Below are 20,599 nucleotides of genomic sequence, written 5' to 3'. Positions count from 1 at the left end.
TGGTAACAATATGACAGTGATCTGTACTGTCTTGTTCCTGGGGTAGTCAAGTTATCCAAAAGCCCAGGAATGTTCCTCTCAGAGATCTACATGGAGAAACCTTGTGTGCAGAGTGTTATGAGAACACAGAAAAACAAAATAACATGAAACATGATCAACGTAATTTTATACCCCTTACCCCCACCTTCAACACCATTTAGTCAGGTTCACTGCCAGCTCTTGGTTTCTAATGATGCCAAGGTACAAAATGTGCTGTGTTATCTTGGCAGACTCTATGAATTAGAGATTGCAAAATTCGTAAAGACTGATTATCAACACAAAATGACATGAGAGTTGATGGAGAGGAGTAGATCATTAAACAGTTTCCCTTGCCATCCTAGATTCCTTACACTTGTTTTATTTTCCCAGTAATCACCAAACAAAGCAGCATGGTTGTTAAGTGTCACATAAATCTATCAGAGTGTTAATATAGTAGCCCCAGTGGGAAGCTAAAGCAGGTCTGTCCTTTCACATTCACTTCTTTGAGCAGCTGCCTCTCCTCAGGGCCCCAGGCTCTTACGAGACAGATACTTGCACTGCTGACACCTCCTGTTAAAGGGGGTTTAGCTTTTGTCACACAGAATCAGAGAGAGAGAGAGAGAGAGAGAGAGAGAGAGAGAGAGAGAGAGAGAGAGAGAGAGAGAGAGAGAGAGAGAGAGACAGAGAGAGACAGAGACAGAGAGAGAGAGAGAGAGAGAGAGAGAGAGAGAGCTCTATTAAACATTCAATCATAATATGAATGTCACAAGAGGCAGGTCTTTCTGACCACTGAAGATTGATGTTGGAAATACTGTAGTTTACCTCAGTGTAGACTGAGGTCAAGAAGGTGTTATTTCATTACTTACATAATTCGTGTGATCCACGTAATTACTCATGATTCTGTGAGTAACCAGAAATTGGCTTGTTATTGCTATTTAATTACCTTAAATCACACTCAGAATAAATGTGGGTCAATGTTGACAGAAATGACCGTCTAATTGTATCCATGTGCTTGGTTTCTCTGCCTCTCCAGAAAAAGAGAATCTTTAGGGTGACATTGATTCATATTACCCAGCTACATTAGGACTTTTTTACAAGCAAACAATGAAAAGTGATCATGCGGGGTCATCTTGCCATTTGTTTTGAAAAAGCATTTGTAATCCCTCTTATTAAAACAACTACGACATTCACAATTATGTGTCCATAGATCCTTTGCCACAGCTACTCATTAAAAGTGGAGCAGTAAAGTGAGCTGTTGTAATTTCTGTGAATTAGACAAGCCTGTGACCTTAATAACAAGTCCGGCTGTCCTGCCGCTCATCTCTGCTACAGAGACACACAGCTGCGTAAACCTGCTGTTTCTCCAGGTGCTCCCCTAGCCGTTTGCTCCGACACTCAAACACACACACACACACACACACACACACACACACACACACACCCCCCCCCCACACACACACACACACACACACACACCCCCCCCCACACACACACACACACACACACACACACACACACTGTTATGAACCGGCCTACTGTCAGCCCTAAAACTACCATAACTTCTTCGGCCAAGGGAATACATAGGCGAACTTGACTAGCATTAGCCACCTGAATGCATGAATGCAGTATTAATGTGGAAGTGAAATATGTCAACGTGTGTGTCTGTCAAACCTCAGTGACATGTGCACACCTAAGAGTCCTCCAACGTCTGTTCTCAGACCTGTAGCGTTGGTCCTCACTGGGTTGGCCAGCTCCTGCTTTGTTGTTCATTCTGATTTTATTTAAAACGGATGGTAGTAAACTATATACATTACTGAAGTTCATCAGTGTCTTTGATGGTCTCCAAGTCAATCTAAAGATAACAGTGAAGGGAGCATTGGTCGAGCAGTGGTAGAGAGCTCTTACTGGCCACGGCCCTCTCTTTTATATCCTTCAGGCAGGAAGAACATTTGACAGTATGGGACATCTGAGCAACACTGCCCTCTGGGGTTATGGGGTGTGTACAGTAGTCAGTTATGAAGTGTCTAGTAAATGCAATCTAATCTACCTTAACCTGGTCCCCGGGCTATTGCGCACAGCACTCTGTATATGCTACCCCTAGGCAATATTATTTGTAAGCATGGTGTACATTTTCACTGTTTTGCAGATGACACTCAACTTCATATTTCAATGAAACGAGGAGAAGTACCATGACTGGACGCTTTAGATACTTGCATTTTGACATAAAAAAGTGGATGGTGGGCAACTTCCTACTTCTCAACTTGGACAAGACTGAGATGCTCATCCTTGGTCCAAAAAGAAACTGAGAAACCTACTATCCGATCTGACTCTCTGTCTCAACGGCTGCATGATTACTCCTAAGCAGGCAGTAAAAAACCTTGGCATTACTACTGACCCTGATCTTTCATTTGATACACACATAGAATTCTTGCACTGGCTTCCGATTAAAGCTCAAGGAGACTTACAAAGAGTAGACCTAGTGCAAGCGGACGCTGGCCTTGTCCTTTAGATGTATTTTAGATGTCCCTAAGATGTGCCGGGGGCCTCAGGCCACCTGCTTTATGCTGATTCTCTCCTACTGTTTAATGTATCAGTTTTTCAGTTTGTGACAGCCTTTAACAGCTCTGAGCCCCTCAAAACTAGACTCCAGTCTCTGAATTCTTCAAGGCTGAGTCTACTCCGCCCTATATCCTGTTTGTCCCACCAGGAAACTGCCCTTCATTATGGACCCCTGAACTCTTGCACCACACCACATTCCACATTAGTTTACTGTTCAGCACCTGATCATCCAGAGATGGGTCGCCCCTGGAGTCTGGTTCTTCCTTGCCACTGTGCCCTATATTCTATGAGTTTTTTCCGTGGCTTGCTTTTTGGGGGTCTATGATTTGGTGTTCATATTGTTTGTATTGTATTGATTGTTTAAGCCTGTAATCAACCACTCAAAGTCGGCCTTAGTGGGAGTGGCCATAGAATTCTATGAGAATTACTTTAATGAGTAAAGTGTCTGTCATCAATTAATGTTCGCGAATAACATGGCTGCAAGGCGGGCTTCAAATGGAGGCAGAACCCAGGCAGGAACATGAGGTGTGCTCGCAAAAACATTCCCCCTGGGCTCAAAGGGAGAAAAAATCCAATACTAGCTAGCTAGTTAGCAAAGGACATAGCAAGCTAGCTAGCTGATCATGGCTTCACTGAGGAGAAGAAAGATACTCCCTCAAAATCTGTGGTCGATGTGTGTCACGCTTGTGTTGAAAATGATCACAACAATAGCAAGTACAAACATCCAGCTGTGTCCCCTAACCCAGCCAGTGCGTCTAAACAGTGGGAATAGTCATGTAGAAACAGGCCACCAATGCCATGGCCAAATCATCCCATTCCATTTGTTTTCCTTGTTGTCAAGAATGATCAAGTTGAGATCAATGACAAATGACGAGCCTACTTGCTGCAATAGGCAGTAGAGAAGAAGTCAACAGTATAATTGTAAACAGAGATATACAGTGCCCTGTGAAAGTAATGGGATAGTGAATTATGTTTTCTTCTTTTGGCTCTATACTCCAGAGCTTGGACTTTTATTTGAGGGAATTTGTGTACATATTGGTTTCTCCATTGAGAAATGACAACACTTTTTATACATAGTCCCCCTATTTCAGGGCACCACTTTTTGGGCCCTGAAAAACTACCTAATTGCTATGGCAGTATGTTTTGGGTCATTGTCTTACTGTATGAGGAAGTGCCCTCCACACACACACACACACACACACACACACACACACACACACACACACACACACACACACACACACACACACACACACACACACACACACACACACACACACACACACACACACACACACACACACACACACACACACACACACACACACACACACACACACACACACACACAAACATACACTCACAGGGAAGAACAGGGGTTGGGCACTCAATTATGTCTCATGTTAATTCACAGGATAGGTGTTGGAAGGTGGACAAAAGTAAGTTAAATTCTAGGAACCTTCTTCCAGCCAGAACAAGAACAAAGGCCCTGTGATGCCATTAGACTATTCAAGGTTCTTGGTGATTGTTATCTGCAAATGGCTCATGAAATGAATACCTTATACCTACTGTATAGTTACAAAAAAGGGTTGCATTTTTTTCCTCCTCACCTGTCTTTACCCTTGTTGACATCCCTATCCTCTCCCTCACATCTGCACCAAAAGAGGAGATGGTTATCAGTGCCTGAGTCAGCAGACCATATCTTTCGCTCTTTCCTTCTTTTTCTTTTTCATCCTCTCTCATTTCTCTATTTTAGCCCCACCCTCAGAGGAGCTCTTAGAAAATGGTCCCTGGCCCCTTATCACCTCAGCTAACACTGTATGATAGGGGAAGAAAACTAATAATAAAAGGGACCACACAATCATAAAGTGAAGGGCTAATTAAATGCTGATAATAAACCATAATCTTGTATTTCCTATATGGTATCCATGCCAATTCCTCACATTTGAAAATGCAGTTTATGCAGAAGGGTATAGTAGAAAGTGAATTAAATCATAGGGGGTTCCAGAGACCTATCAAAGAGTACATTATTGCAATATCAAAGGAAGGAGGAGAAACCTGACCCTCATTAAAGTGAAAACCACAGAGGGAAACTATCATTACCAGTGTGAGAGTGTGTCTGACTTTTGAGACTTAGTGTTTTGTAGTGAAGCATGTTATGCTCTGACTAATTTGCTGAACCTTGGTACAAAATGTTTTCTAAAGAAGAAAAGTTAAAGCAATTACATCTCTGGATTCCCTTTGCAAAACACACCATGACAAAGTTGCCTTACACACAGCAGAAAAAAAGCAGCCGTAATATCCCAGGGTAATACTGTCAGGGAGGAGAACCGATCCACAGAATCTGGGGTCATAGGGCACAACCATGCACATATTTCAGAGATCCAGAGGCAAAACAGACCCCTAAATAGCCCACTCATACAGTCCTATTGGGCAATGTGCATGGGGGTCAGGAAATTCCAGCTGCTGTGACCCCTCCTTTGTGGGTGGTGCAAAACATTTACAACTGATACAACTGATATGGTACAATTAAGGGATATTGTACAGGGACTTGCTCCTCATTCCTGTTTTACCATGATCATTTTCTCTTTCAAACACACTCAAAAGTTTTCTCTCTCTCTCTCTCTCTCTCTCTCTCTTACACACACACACACACACACACACACACACACACACACACACACACACATACACTTTATCTGTAAGTTGTAACATGACTCTCCTAATCGGACATCACTATATGCTGTTTTTTATTAGGCCACCATGATCCATGGCTTCTCCTGTCACTGGGGTTTCAACTATATAGATGGGTGTATGAGGTTTATTTCAGTAGACAGACAGAGAGGGCCTGCAGTCTGAAGGATGTGAGGTCAGTGTGCACCCTCCCCCTTCCTCCTCTCCCACTTGGCTTTGAATTCCCCACTGAGCAACACATTCCTGCTCTGTCCCAGTCACTGTTTATGACACGCCATCCTTTGAACTCCGGGAAGCAGCATGTGTGTGCATGTGTGCGTGTGTTTACTGTATGTGCAAGAGAACGTGTGTAGTATATGCTACTTAAAACCCTTTGAGTACAGTATATAGAATTGACTGTGTGCATCTACAGAAGTTGTGTGTGTGTGCGAGTGTGTGTCTGAACCTATTTGTGAACATAGTCTTTGTTTCTCTGTTGTGTTGGAAGCTGTGCACACCTGAACAGGTATGACATAGGGGCACACATCTGTGCAACATCTGTTATAGATAGAGGGATAGAATCTGGGCCGATTGACTAATAGAGAGGGAGAGTGTGTGTGAGAGAGATGGGTGGAGGAGAAAGCTATGAGTCATCACCAAACGTGGGATTCGTGTGCTGAACCAGAGAGAGAGAGAGAGGGGTGGGGGGGGGGAGAGAGAGAGAGAGAGAGAGAGAGAGAGAGAGAGAGAGAGAGAGAGAGAAAGAAAGGGAGACTGACTGTTAAGATGAAGAAGAATAAACAATTTGCAGTTCTAATTAAAGCAGCCCTGGAATGGTGGAGGAGGGGTAGGGGTCAGATGTGGCTGAGTCATTCATTACACCCACTTCCTGTGATGAGGGCACTTTGGGAGTGGGCAATGGGGTAAAATTGGGTGTTTATGCAATCCTCCTCTACCCCCCCCCCTCCCCCCCGCCTTTACTCATCAATAGCTTGATACACTCTCTCCAACAATATAACTTTTTTTTTTTTTAAAACACACACACACACGCATGCCTGCACAAACGCACGCACACATTTAGGGAGATTGAAGGAGAGGGATGGCTAACCGAACCCAGACCTCAGCACAGAATACTAATTCAAGCCAGTCTGCCAGCTCAGCATCGGCACTACAGTCCAGCCCCGAGCTATGCTGAATCATAAAAGCCAACACTGGAATGGCTGAGAACCATCCAGAATATCCATAAACAACATCTCCCCTCAATGGTATGTGAACAATCTCTTAGAAAAATTGTTCAGCAATGAACTCCTTTAGTCATATAAGCAACAGACAAGCCATGTAGCCTAAAATGCTACATATATACATATATACTACCAATATATTAGAAACATGGTCCCAAAGATGGTGAGTGTGGTGTTGATTTGCAAATACCCTCTCTTATCTATTGGCCAGTGCTGAGAGGAAGTCTACACTAAAGCATCCATCTGATGCTCCTTCTGCTCTCTCCCTCTGGCCACCCAAGTACAGAGGATATGACTTCATATTACAGTGAGGAATTGTATTCCCCTTATGAAAATGGGGCCCAGGGATGAGATTAGAATGCACCCAAAGGTATGTCAGGAATTAATGGTAAGTCACAGGAAGGTCTATGTGTAAGAGAAATAAGAAGAGGAAACTCTCCACCACAACATCCTGGATAGCTTGTCTCTGTGTTATAAGATATTTAGAGATAGCTTGTCTCTGTGTTATAAGATATTTAGAGATAGCTTGTCTCTGTGTTATAAGATATTTAGAGATAGCTTGTCTCTGTGTTATAAGATATTTAGAGATAGCTTGTCTCTGTGTTATAAGATATTTAGAGATAGCTTGTCTCTGTGTTATAAGATATTTAGAGATAGCTTGTCTCTGTGTTATAAGATATTTAGAGATAGCTTGTCTCTGTGTTATAAGATATTTAGAGATAGCTTGTCTCTGTGTTATAAGATATTTAGAGATAGCTTGTCTCTGTGTTATAAGATATTTAGAGATAGCTTGTCTCTGTGTTATAAGATATTTAGAGATAGCTTGTCTCTGTGTTATAAGATATTTAGAGATAGCTTGTCTCTGTGTTATAAGATATTTAGAGATAGCTTGTCTCTGTGTTATAAGATATTTAGAGATAGCTTGTCTCTGTGTTATAAGATATTTAGAGATAGCTTGTCTCTGTGTTATAAGATATTTAGAGATAGCTTGTCTCTGTGTTATAAGATATTTAGAGATAGCTTGTCTCTGTGTTATAAGATATTTAGAGATAGCTTGTCTCTGTGTTATAAGATATTTAGAGATAGCGTTCTGTGTTTTTGGATTTGTATTTGTGCGTCATGGTCAGTATTAACATAGCAGAGTCTGCGTGTCTTGTTAGCTCATATAAACATTTCTGTATATGTGTATGTGTATACATATAATGCAAATTGAGGGATAGGCTTATTGCGTCATTAACACTTCATCTGTGACATGGCGGTCTGTTTGTTTGTCTGTCTGTCCTCTCACACCTACCACAATTCTACATTCATTTCAACACATCTCTCAAAATTCTCTCATGGCTTTAGTAATTTTTTTGGTCTCTTTCAGACAAAGTGTAGATCCATTGAAGTCTCTCATTATTTTCAACTAGCATTGTCATCTGATGGTCAGAGAGCATATCTACACATCCTTAGTTACTCATGATGTGTGTTCCTTTCTGTGGGTAAGGTTTGATCATATGCCGTGCTGCATTCTTTGCTCTAACAGTAAAACAGTAAAACAAACTGCCCACCACAACACGTTGTTGCTACCGTTTACTATCGTGAAAACAACAACCACACTGCTAGATGAAAGGGCTGCTGTGGCTCACAATTATTCTTCTCTGCTCTACATTTTTTTTGTACGTAAACCACACACAGTTGCCGTCTAACACATTAGTACTGCTGTTGGGTGTGGGTAAGATGTTGGACCTGGCACAAAGCGGGCACTGCCCAGAGGCAGAAAGGGAACACAAACATAGCACTGTCTGCAGGCAGGATAGGGGCTGTATACATGTAACGAATCAGTGAGTCGTATGCAGTCTGTGGCGCAGAAAAGATGCTATTTAGAGAGAAAAGGTAAGCTGTGACAGGGTGGGGCCTCATGTGAAAGGATGTTGTCTTTCTGTGGTGGGTGAACTTGGTTCAATGACTGATGTCACAGGGAAAACTAGAGCAAGGTTGGGGGAGGTCACTCTGTCTGAGTATAAATATACACCATGGACACTCTGGGTCCTGGTAGATGTAACCATACTCTTATAGTTCAGCTCTCACCCTCCACTCCTTTCACTTTCGCTGTTTGTGTCTGTGAGTGTTTTTCTGTCTCACCATCTCTCAGTCTATGTCGCTTGTCCTCTCTGACGCTCTCTCACATACAGACATGGTTCTGTTTGCTTGAATTTCTCATTTCCTGTTTGGGGTGTGTATCCGTTCCTTTGTTCTTCTGCCAAACACACATCAAACAGTTGTCCGCTCAGAATGAAAAAAAATGAATAGAAAATGAGGATAAACAATGAAAGAAAGAATGAGAGTTGAGAGGGAGAGTGGAGAACGGATAGAGAGGGTTCTGAAGTGACTCGTGATGATTGGGTGAAGAGGACAGTAGAAGGCTTCTTAGTAAAAGAAAAAAAAAAGAAGGAATTTAGCCATAAGAGGTGTAGGGATGGAAAAAGACTGGAAGAGGATGTATCCTTGATAACTCCCATGTAGACACCTAGTCTGACTAGCCATTTTACATACTAGGAATTAGCATAATCTCCTCATAATGACTTGGTCAGACTGAGAATTCAGATATAAATTATTATTGTAGCCTAATTTGTTTTTATTTATGTAAATATATATTTAGGCAGTAATGTTCTTATTCCTTTTAATAAAGCTGTCAAGCCAGTCTATCAGGAGTCAATAAAACACAATCAGTCAGATTTCACAGTGAAGTGGTTCAACAACTCTGGTCATTCCTAGCCATGGAGAAGCTGGGCTAGATACCAGAGGTGAGACTTGCTGAGACCAAAAAGAGTTCTACTAATGGAAAAACCTATCATTAAGAGCTGAATAGGGACTCATGCCATTTATTTCAGACACACTTGTAGAGGTGACACACTGCAGAGGGTTTACAGCATTGTTTTGTCCAGCTTAAAGAGAGACCAGGGTCACTGTTTTGTGTATTAGTCTACAGAAATGAAAGTCATTTTGTAGGTCTGGGTCTCTGGAAAAAGGGGGTCTTAGGTTCACATTCCCATCTAGGTAGCTCTACCATACATGTGGGTTAATGCTAGTCTGTGTTTAACAGGATGTCTTCAACAAGCTTTGATAGATAAAGCTTCTGATTCAGTCTATCCTATTTGTTGGTGTGTCCGCAGGACAAACGGTCCTCTGTTCATAAGGACATATGATTATGGAGGATTCCATAGCAGTCACTGAGGGTAAAGACCATTTCAAACAACCCCACATGACATAAGCAGACGCTCAACAAAATATAAACACAATCTCTCTTGATATCCTTTTCTCTCTTTCTCCTTCCCTTAAAACCTTTAGAATCAATGAAGTTCCAGCAGAGGGGGGAGGATTCGGACTTAATGTGGAAAGGCAGCAACAGTGTTTTTAGCCAGGTATGCATTCTGTTTCCTTTTCCACTACATACACTTTCCAAATCCTCATTCCCAAACATGCAAACAACCCTAGTGAACTTGTAAAGTGTCATGTCAGAATGCTGATTTACACACTGGCTGCTGATTCGCAGGAGATTCCACTCTGAAATTCTATAGGACCTAGGAGCCATTCACAGATGAGTCACCGTGATAGTCACTCCCACTCACTTTCTAAGGAGTCATATGATGTGGTTCCACTTCCTGTAGGATGATAAATAGGAGCTCAGTCCATCACTGGGCGAGCTGCCAGCCCTTCAAGACATCTACACCAGGCGGTGTTTGAGGAAGGCCTGGGAGACCACCAAGGGCCTCAGCCACCCCAGCCACGGTCTGTTCTCTCTGCTACTGTCTGGCAGATTGTACCGGTGTATCCAATATTTTTGTTTCACCATTCAGAAATTACAACACAGTATATATATATAGTCCCCCCTACCAAAAGTAATGGGACAGATTCATATAATGTCCAAATTAAGCAAGAGTGTTTAGTATTTGTTCGACAATCCTTTGCATGCAATAACTGCCTACAGCCTGCGACCCATTGACCCTGCCAGTCAATGAGTATCTTCTCTGGTGATGCTCTGCCAGTTGTTGTTTTTTTTAGGTATTTTTGCCTAAAATCTTATCATCAGGAAATGAAATGCATGTTCAATTAGATTTAAATCTGAAGATTGACATGACCAGTCAAGAACTTTCCACTTTTTGGCCCAGAAAGACTCCCTAGTTGCTATAGAAGTATGTCATTGTCTTACTGTACAATGAAGCACCATCCAATGAATTTGGAGGCATTTGCTTGTACTCGAGCAGACAAGATATTCCTGTCCATTTCACAATACATTACAAGCTGCCAGCAGTTACATCATCATTTAAGCCAGTTAGCCAGTTTTAGTGGCAGCTATACATGCCCAAACCATAATACCCCTTCCACCATGTTTCAAAGATGAGGTGGTATGCTGTAAACCTTGGGCAGATCCTTTTTTTCTCTAAACTGTCCTCTTGCAATCACTCTAGTACATGATGTTATGTGTCTTATCTGTCCATAAGACTTTGTCCAGACCTCTGCAGGCTTCTTAGGTACTTTTTAGCAACCTGTAACCTGACCATCCTTTTTGAGGATAACTTGTGCTTTGCACCTAGCAGTGAAGCCTCTGTTGTTTGGCTAGTGATGTATTCTGCAGATGATAGTCTCTGACACATTCATGCCTACCTCCTGGAGAGTATTCCTGACTTGTGTGACAGTTGTTTTTTTTTTTTTCTTAATTATGGTGAGCATCATCTACTTCGGTCATCCATTGTAGAAGTCTTCATTGACCTACCAGCCCCTTTGTGATTACTGAGCTCCCCAGTGCTTTTTTTTCTTTTTCATGATGTTCAAAGTGTTGATTTTGTCATATCTATGCTTGTCTATGTTTCTGAATTTTCAGCCTAATAATGGCTTCCTTGACTTTCATTGACCTCTTTTTTCCTCATGTTGACAGAGACCAATAGCAAACTCCAAAGGCAAATGCAAGCCTAGAATCTGTACAAGACATTGACAGCTCTTTTATGCCTTCACAAATGATGTGACGGAACACAACTGACTAACCAGAAACACCTGTCAAGCCAATTGTCCCATTACTTTTGGTGCCCTGAAATAGGGGGACTATTTATTTATAAATGGTGAATCCAATATGTTCACAAATACCCTCAAATAAAAGCTGAGAATCTCTACTTTAACTTTATAGTAAGTGTTTGATTTTAAATCCAAACTTTTAGAGTATAGAAAAAAAATGCTTCACTGTCCCATTACTTACGTACTATAAGTGTCTATTTCCGCCTATTGGTAATTATTGAACATGGAATGGATAATTGTCCCACTCCCCTTGCCAACTCTCTTAACACTCCCATTTACTGCTCCGCCTATATTGGTGAAAAAGTTGTGTTGGTTATGGCAGATGCATTTTGTGTTGACACTAAATTACCAAAACGGTCACTGCACATGGTTTTAGTGGTGCGCAGTGCTCTTAGCGGAAGCAAATTGGGGACCTATGTCTGCATTTACTCTAAGGTCTAATCTACACCTCATCTTCTTTTAATGGTTTGGTCTTTGCAGTCTTCTTTGACTGGTTTCGTTTTTCAAAGCCAAAACCAACACTCACATAGGCACAGTAGGGCTATGATGTCATCAAGGATGAACAAGTCATAGATAAACTCACTAAAAGAAAGTTAACTCACACACTAATGCTCACCCCATGGTGTTACAAGAGGACAGTGAGTCACTGCTTGGCCCCTTGCCCTCAGTTGTGGGATGTCCCTTGTGAGTCAGGACAGCAGACTGGACTGGGATATATTCTTTGTGTCTGACACACAACCCCCAAATATCTGTCTGTGTCACTGTCTGTGCCATAGGGTGTCACTCATTCTGTTACACTCTATGTAGAGAGTAGAGTTGGGGTTGGGGTTGAATAATTAAGGAATTAATTATGTTTCTGTCTTCACATTACAGTAGCCTATATTTTAAGATAATAGCCTTTGTGTGGTAGAGACGCTCTTGCCATGAAAGGTGTTAAGCTTGTATGTGTGTTTGTGTTTAAGGTTGCGTTTTGTTTCTGCAAACTAGTCACCTGAGGCTAGACTGTCAGATGGAATGTGTGAGTGACGAAGTTTGTGGAGACACCAGTGCCATTATGTCCCCTTTCTCCTGGTTTACCAAAGGTCCACATCCTGAGTTCAGCTGGCAGGAAATTAACCACATCCTCAAACCTCAAGATGGATGGAGGACCACAGGACAGGGGATGGTGAGGGTCCACTTTAGAAAGGGGGGATCGTTTAGAAATCAACTCCTTGCGAGACCAGGCTTCTGATTGATAAAAGAAAATGTCACAAGCAAATATAGAGGATACATTTTGTAACTGATCACATTAGCCCATTGCCACATGTCCAACTGAAAAACCTTCAAAATTAACTAATCTAACTCAATGAAAGAGCCTATGTCTGCTGAAGGTGTCTTTTTGTGTAAAGTTCTAGTGCCCCCTGTAGGCTGATAACATTAGAAGGAAGGTAACCTCTTCCCCAGGCCATTGCGCATAGCGCAAGCCTGGAATATCAAACATTCAAATTTGGCCTTAGTGTGTGTGGCCATAGAATTCTATGGGAGTGACCTTACTGAGTAAAGTAAAGTAGAGTAGCCCAGGCCTCGCTTTAGCCTCTGCTCATTTTGGTTTTAGATAGGGGACAGTAAACTTTAAAGAATTACCTTGTCTCAAAAATGTAGGGTTAGGGTTAGCATTCCGAAAGAAGAAAGAAATCATGTGACCCGTGTGTCATTTACCTACCTGCTGTGCTGTGGTTGTGACATTTCTGACCTTTATTAAATTGTATTTTTAAATAAAGATGATAAATAAGATGAGTTTGAGAAAATAGTGTTAATGATAGTGAAACTGGTGTGAATTTGGGGTCATGGAATGCAACAGTTTTTCCGGTGGCTATTTCGGAATGCTGAGTGAAAGACTGAAATGTCTAAATTACCAAAACGGTCACTGCACATGGTTTTAGTTGTGCGCAGTACTCTTAGCGGAAGCAAATTGGGGACCTATGTCTGCATTTACTCTCAGAATCTAATTTTAAAATGCCATAAATGTAAATGTAATGTCTGAGACACAGTAATTCTTTCCGGCTAACTGTACCACTATCTAAAAACAAAATGTGGAAAGGCTAATGGAGGCGATCTTACTTGTAGAAATGGCTTCAAATCACTGATGTGAGTTGTTGTTTAGCCATCTGCTGCCTGTGCCTACAAATCTGTGACTTGACTTACATATAAATGTAACAATTAGTAAGTCTAGTCATAAATGGGGCTATGGCACATCAGCCATCATCACTGTGCCTGATGTGATACTTTTTATAATGTGAAATAATATGATTCAGGTTTAAATAATAATACCATGTTATTATTATAAATATTACAAATACATTTAGTGATTAAAACTGGAAAGTGTTGCCTTATATTCGTAATTTTAAAAAGGTGGGAAGTAGCACTATACTCTACATATTCCAAGACCAAACACTGGCGCACAGGAGATGTCATCACTGAAGCTGATGTGACACTTTTTAAAACCTGAAATAATATGATTCAGGTCTAAAATAACCATACAATAACTACAATTAAGTGTACAGTAAACATGTTGTCCCCATGAATTATGTAGCGCCCCACCTTTTGTGAATTGGTGACAATTATTATTATATTTATTATTATTAACATTTATTCACATGAAAGGTTACCCGAACGTGTAGCGCTTATTTGATTAATTTCCAAGGATTTGACAGTATTATTTGAAAACACTCAATTGGCCAAAATGTGCGTACTGAGGTGCGCTCTCCTGTTTGCACCCTATCACGTTTTTAATGATAACAACCATCACTTTAGCCACACCATCACAGGAATCGGTGTCACCTCGAAACTCCTAAACAATCTCTATGGCAAGACGTATATTTCACCCACATGAAAATTGGGCCAATCAGTGTAATTTGGTAAATACCGCATCTGTATGGCAACATGCATCATTCATTTCATAAACATTGGTGTTGGAGATATGTGACGTCCAAACAGACAGGAGTGTTTGACATATGAATGGACAGAGACTGATCCATAGTCCTCTCCCCCAAAGTAGTATATTCGAAGAATGGGCAAACGCTTATGGAGACTGAAATAGTTCTTAGATTTAATTTCTCAAACTGAATATACACTGCAATTTCTACCGCAAAACCTTTTAGTTATACTGAAAGTTGTGTGGTTAAACAACAAGAGAGAGATTTTTTAAAAATGTGTGGTAGTTTTATTGTTTTACTTGAGAGTAGTCATGATGTTTTGGGGCTGAAAATACCTATTTCCGTCCGCTATTTCCCCGTCTTAAGTCTTGTTAGCCCCGCCCACTTACATATCTTAGACCCATAGCATTGTCTTACTGTATGTCAGGTGTCATCATTCTAGAGCAATGATGCTTTACCTGAACTCCCTGTCTCATAAATCGTGGAATGATTCTTGATTTTTAAAGATTTTCAGCATCCGCATTAATATAGTGTCGTCTTATCAGAAAATCAATCCGCCGCCCATTGCTTTCAGTAGCATTACTGTACAACCTACTGTGCAAACTATCAAAATTCTATTAAAACTGTTGACTTTTATAGTAACTGGCTTCTTTAAGAGGTACTTATATGCACTGAAATATACACAGAAGTATGATGAGCACCTATGCTAGTTTTTGTCCTCAATGCCAAACGTAATAAAGACTGCACACTGCACTTCAAAAGTCCTTTGCTGGTTATACAATCATGTAATTAAGAAATTTGCTGGGAAGAAACTTGAAAATCACTTATGTATTTATTGTTTGAGTCTGTCCCATTGTAACTATGGTAACATTTTTGACAATGCATATTTCAGCCAGACTACTTTTTATCCGTCCCATAATGCACCTGAAAAACCAGCAAGAGTTAACATGGATGTTTGTTTTTTACCCAGGCATCATCCTTTCACGTTGCGTAGGTGTGACATCATTTGTCACGTTGGCGTCATGTTCACATTACGCTAAAAAATTAAGTAGATTTGGTAAATTCCGTACAGAACGCTTGCTAAACTCAGTGACTAATGAACGCCTGCCTACTAAGTACGTGACAGGTACGTGTTCAAATATAACAGATTTCAATAAATAAAAAAAGATTTTCGTCTTGTGTTTTTCAAGTCCCAGTTATCAGGGGTTAGTCATTGCATAGGCAAATGCTTTATGTCAGGGGTGTCAAACTCATTTTCACCCCAGGCCACATCAGCATCATGGCTGCCCTCAAAGGGCCGGTTGTAACTGTAAGACTGTATACATGTTACTTCTCCTTAACATATTGTAACAAATAACTGGCTGCATTTGATTATTATTTATTCAAGTGTACAAATATTGTACATGCTTTACATAAATGTAAAAATATATGGAAGCACATTGCACTGTTATTATAACATAAATCCCTTTAATTTATCAAGTTAAGAAACCCACATTACTCCATCAATCAAAAATCAAACTTTTCAAGTGAATAACAAAGACAAATATGATTAAACAAGTTATTACAAATCAACTTTTTTTAAACTTTTTTTGTCACAGTTGAGAAGGGCAGAACTATGGTAGAACAAATAATTGTGAGCTGCTAAAACATGTGGGACATGTGTGGCATTTAACAAAAACAAATAGCTGCAGGGTTAGGGTTAAAACAATTTCTGAAATCACTAGTCCTCCCCTTCCTCCTTTGAGGAGCCACCACTGGTGCAGAGGGACACAGTAATGCATAAAAAATAAGTTCCACCACAAAGTAATGGTTTGAACATTATTTTCACTTCAAAGTGATGGTATTAAAAATCTAATTAGCTTTTGATGGACTGCCACTGCTTTATTATTAGTTGTAAGTGTCATGTGGAGTTTATTTGGGTGTTTTTTGGACAGACTAAACTTGGAGCCCCGTCTACTTGCAGTTGTAGTAGTTCATGAGGCTCATGAGGAAAATGCTATCGGGTGAAGGCACTCCATATGAATGACAGCACAGTGAGATTCCAAAATACTACAGATCGACAGCACTTCTGGTATGTATAATACATTGATATAATTTAAAAATCCAGTACAACCCTTTAAAGTCTGCTACAACATTAAAAACACAACAGAATACATCATGAGCATCACTCAGACTTTACAGGAAATTCTAACAGTACTCTGTCAGTCACTCGAATACACATTGTTTTCTTTTTTGTTGGTGCCTTGTAAAATATGCTTTGTGATATTGTGCCATAGCTTAGACCCTGGCTGCTCGCAGGCATGGCTGCTCGCAGCTATATTATTATTATTCTCCTTCTTCCATAACTATTCATGAAAAATTGCTATATGTTTTACATGGAATGGCCCAGGTGGATGTGACTTTGTATGATGGTGCAGGGAAATAGGCCACACACTGTCATGCATTGTCATGCCATCTGGTCACAAGGTGATGCAACACCATGCAATTGAAAATGAATATTGGGAAAGGCCACAACTCTGGTACATACGTCTGTCTCTTCGTAAGGTAAAAATGTGCCTTTAAAGACCCATAAATTCTGCCATTTTGAATTTTGTGAAAAACACTCAAATGTCCTCTGCAACCGCTGGGCCGATCTGCATGACCATTCATATACAGCATCTATTAGCCAAGGTCTACCAACGCAAAATATTTTAGCAAAGCAGCATAAACAACATGGCCACTATGAACCAATTAACTTTAATGAGGGTGTGTCCTACTATTTACATGCTTAGAAATCAGATATGGTGCATCACTACCAAACTTGGCAATCATATGTCAAACACTCTCAGGACCTAACATCTCCAGTCATATTCTGATCTGTCATATGGTGGCGCTATAACAAGCACATATTTATATCTCTTGATCTGGTTGACTTAAGAGTCATGATATTTGGCGCAGATGGTCTGCAATCTGTGTTCTAGAAAATGGTTGTGTTTGACTTCAGTGTGGCTATTAAATGTTTTTGGTTTATAGCAGCCATGTTGTTTTCAACTAATGAAACATTTTATGTTTTTATGGAAAAACGTTGTCCATAGTTCATGTACACCAAATTTCATGCAGATCCTGTGCGATACTGTGCCATAGCTTAGACCCCAGGCATGGCTGCTCGCAGCTACATTTATTATTCCAATTCTTCCCAGCGCTAGTTCCCCTACAACTTTTAAGTGATTCACACCAATCCAACTTTAAATCATGCAAAGACGTCTAACTTATATTCATCTTTTTCAAACTGATTATACTTTTTAAACTATTCCAACTTGAAAGTACCATGTATGGAAACTAAGGGTTTAACAGAATCGTCAACTAGTCGACTAATATAAATACTAGTCGGCGCTGTGGGCAGTTGTCTACTAGTCGTGGAGTACATGGTTTCAGCTATACCAGTGTGATCGATGGTGTGATATGGAATTTGATGATACCTTGTAACAGTTTAATTCATAAGTTGAATTATTGAATATAACACCATTGAAATCTTGACTCTCATTTGTAAAATGCTTTTCATACATGCGACAGCCATCTTGATATTATCTACCACTAGAATCTCAGTTTTTTTGTTGTGGGACATCCACAAATGCGTATTCGTAAAATACAATGGATTAAGGAGCTCACAGGATGCTGGTCTCCGGGTGATAATGAGATATAAAGTTGGGTATCATCTGCATACTTGTGAAAGTTAATTTTATATTTCCGAATAATATGTTCCAGAGGGAGCATAATATAGATGAAACAGGAGAGGCCCAAGAATGGACCCCACATGATATGTCAACTAGGTCAGAGGTATAGTTGCCCAGAGCAACATAATAGTTTAGTCCAGTCAGATATGTTCTAAACCAGTCAAGAACTGTATACCTGCATACATACATAGAGAGAGAGAGAGAGAGAGAGAGAGAGAGAGAGAGAGAGAGAGAGAGAGAGAGAGATAAATGATATAAACAGAAAGACACAGACATGAAGTTTACGTCAGTTTCATTTGTTAGTCGTGTTCTTACCATCATCTGGTTGGTGTTCTTTGGCCCCAATTTTCTGGACCCTAATTTGAATGGTTCAATAAGGGAATTGAGCACATTTACATCCGGAATAACCAACGGCGGTTTCAGGTTACTTGTCAGTTAGTAATGCAACATTCCAAACATTAACATTTATTAAGTACAGAGTGTTAGGCATGCCCTACATTTGAATAGACATTTGAATAGAATTTGTGGGTATGCCGCGTGCAACATTCCAGACATTAACACTAATCAAAGAGGTAGTGGTGGTATTCAGGCGGAGCAACTGATATTTGTGATATATTGAATGGTAAAGATATGTTTAAAAGACAATAGTTTTACATTTATCGCCTAATAACCAGTAGGCAAAAGCTATTTCATCTAGATTGATAAAATATTTGTATTTGATATTCGAGACGTGTGCTACAGTAGTAGGCCTACAAGTAATGTGGCTAGCTGTGACAAGTCGCTAATATAGCTGAAAACCAAAGTTATTATTATTTGTAAGTTTATTGTACATTGTGTATGACATTTCAATAAAGAATGAAACTGTTGCAGAAATAAAACTACAGAAAAGTGTTTATTTAATGTTGTAAATGAGGCATACATGTACACGACAAGAACAGCCTGGAAGGTTGGGCTCTCAGTGAGCACAAGGACTCGTTGATCCTGTTCTTGGCACTTCTTCGGTCTCCATCGGTCATGGTTGGAAACTTTTGCACTGTTGAAGGAAGAAGTACCTGAGATTGAGAGGCAAGGCCCACTTGCCCCGTGAACCACCCCAGTTGATGTTAGTCACCCACTCTTTGTACCACTCTTTGGTTATGGACTTGTGGAACAGCAGGTAGCCATAACAGTCTGGACGGCCGGCACACATGTGACTGTCGGTCTCTGGTGAAAAAATCAGCAACGGTGATGCTGGGGTGATTGTTTACAGCAGTGTGCCAGCCTCAATATGCACCTCTTGGTTGGATGGTTGGCGGCAGCTCCTCTCTGCATATGACCAATAAACTTTCACTTGACTTGACTCTTTATTGTTATTATAGACCTCATATACTTTTAATTCCAAATTCCAAATATTAACATGTATTGTATTAGGCCTGCCCAATCTGCTCAAATACATTCCAATAGAATTAGGTGGGCGGATTATAGCGTATTTGGCATTCATAATTAACATTAACAAACATTCCCACATTAACAAACATTCCCATTAACAAACAAATGATCCCATTCCTACCCTAGAACAGTGAAGTTCTTCATTTAAAAATGAAATGCAATTTGGAATGGAGGACAGTCATCCAACATTCTGTAATAGAAATAACGCCACGCTCATAACAAAAATAATCGTCCTCCCTAATCTTGAACATCACCACCAAATAGGCAATGATAAAAAATGTGTGTCCAAAACAAGATTACATTATTATTAGCATCTGCCTCTCTATAGTGTCCTATTCGTCACCAAGAATATCCGACTCTGCCTCTCTCGCCAGGAGAGAACGTTTAATCTTGGGATATACTGATGGTGGAGAATAATGTTTTTCTTGATCATTTCCGATTAACAAACAAAGGTGTGACAATTTATCCAGCACACTGTCCTCCTTCAAACGATCCCTCAAAAAGTATACAGTACAGTATACAAAATAAATGCAGCATTATTATTATTACATAGTGTGAACGAGAGAAGGCTGCCCTTGCTGAACATTTGGATGTTAGCACCCTATTATCTGTAGGCTACTTTTCTACTCAGTCTCAATCCCACTGAAACCCAACATACTGTACTTACTCCTGTTACATATGAACATTCCTAACTTCATTCTGTAATCTTTCTGTTACATATTAAAGCCAACTCACGCTCATTCATGTTAGACTGCACTAAAACATTTCCCCGTTTCTCTGCGCTGTTAGAGAATGTGTGATCTGCAATTCATGAGCTGCTTTAATAAACTTGATTTTGCCACACTACTGTACATGTACCTGATAAGGCAAACCATTCTCTTTTCAAATGTCCTTCACAGCTCTTCTCACCACCTTGTGGTGGCTTTCAGCAGCACTTCACACCGCGTATACGGTGCAGAGGCGGCTTTGAAGTGCAGTGGCGATGTGCAGTGGCGAC

Source organism: Argentina silus (genome assembly GCF_951799395.1).
Source record: "Argentina silus genome assembly, chromosome: X".
NCBI lineage: Eukaryota > Metazoa > Chordata > Actinopteri > Argentiniformes > Argentinidae > Argentina > Argentina silus.
The sequence above is the reverse complement of the archived record's forward strand: the minus strand, read 5'-3'. Positions refer to the sequence as shown.